Consider the following 1,730-nt stretch of genomic DNA (forward strand, 5'->3'; position numbering starts at 1 on the left):
CGAGAAGTCATAAATTAACTAGTTGAGAACTCGCTCGAGAAGTCTTAAAATGACTTGTCGATAAGTCAATTAGACTTATCGAGAACTCAGTTCTCTATATACTCTTGATCACTTTGATTCTGCCTTCTGCAAAATTTTGCATATTGAAAATGCAAATCAACATATAGACTGTTTTCTTAGAATTGAAAAATTCCAAGCTAAATTTTGAGTTTTGAAAAATAAATAACGCAGAGATTTCTGAAATATTTATAATTTATATTTCAGTTAATTTCCAATTAATCAAATGAATTTTAATTTATTAGAAATAAATCTCCTGCATAATATTAGCTGAGTTCTTGCCTTAGGATGAAGAATTTAGCATTCCAATTTCACCTACAAGTCTAGTGAAAGTTGCTTCATCCAAAGGTTTAGTGAAAATGTCATCTAATTGTTTTTCTGTTGGAACAAAAATGAGCTCAATGGTACCATTTGTAGCATATTCTCTAATAAAATGGTACCTTACATCAATGTGCTTTGTTCTAGAATGATTAACTGGATTAGCCACAATAGATATAGCACTAGTATTGTCACACATAATTGGAATTTTGTATAACACTAGGCCATAATCCATTAGCTCATTTTTAATCCAAAGCACTTGAGCACAACAACTTTCAGCAGCTATGTATTCAGCCTCAGCTGTGAAAGTTGACACATATTATTGTTTCTTGCTATACCAAGATACAAGTCTTTGTCCAAGAAACTGACAACTTCCACTAGTGCTCTTCCTGTCAACCCTGCATCCAGCAAAATCTGCATCTGTGTATCCAACAGCTTCAAAACCAGTTCCCTTAGGATACCATAATCCCAAGTTTGGAGTCCCCTTCAAGTATCTGAAAATTCTCTTCACAACCATCATATGTGATTCTTTTGGATTGGCTTGAAATCTTGCACACAAACATGTTGCAAATATGATGTCTGGTTTACTTGTAGTTAAGTATAGCAAGGATGCAATCATCCCTCTATAGCTTGAGATATCTACATTCTTGCCCTTTTTATCTTCATCCAACTTTGTAGCTGTAGACATAGGTGTAGATGCAGGTGAACAATCAACCATACCAAACTTTTTTAATAAATCTTTAATATACTTGGTTTGGATGATCAAGATTTCATCACTTTTTTGGCTGACTTGAAGTCCAAGAAAGTAACTCAATTCCCCATCATACGTATTTCATATTCACTCTGCATAAGCTTAGAGAATCTTTGGAAAAACTTTTCATTAGTAGAATCAAAGATAATATCATCCACATAGATCTGAACTAGGATCATATCATCACCATGCTTCTTGTAGAAGAGACTCTTGTCTATAGTACCTATAGTGAATCTATGCTTAATTAAAAATTCTGACAGTGTGTCATACCAAGCTCTCGATGCTTGTTTAAGTCCATAGAGAGCCTTGAGTAACTTGTATATAAAATTTGGAAATTTTGGATCTTCAAAGCCAGGTGGCTGTTGCACATAAACCTCTTCTTCCAACTCACCATTTAAGGAATGCACTCTTCACATCCATTTGATATACCTTGAAATTTGAATGTGCAATAAATGCAAGAAAGATCCACATTGCTTCAAGTCTTGCAACTGGAGCAAAAGTTTCATCATAATCAATTCCTTCCTCCTGTGAGTAGCCTTTTGCAACCAACCTTGCTTTGTTTCCGGTGACAACTCCATTTTCATCCATCTTGTTCCTGGACACC

The sequence above is a fragment of the Apium graveolens genome, chromosome 1 (assembly GCF_009905375.1).
Source record: "Apium graveolens cultivar Ventura chromosome 1, ASM990537v1, whole genome shotgun sequence".
Lineage (NCBI taxonomy): Eukaryota > Viridiplantae > Streptophyta > Magnoliopsida > Apiales > Apiaceae > Apium > Apium graveolens.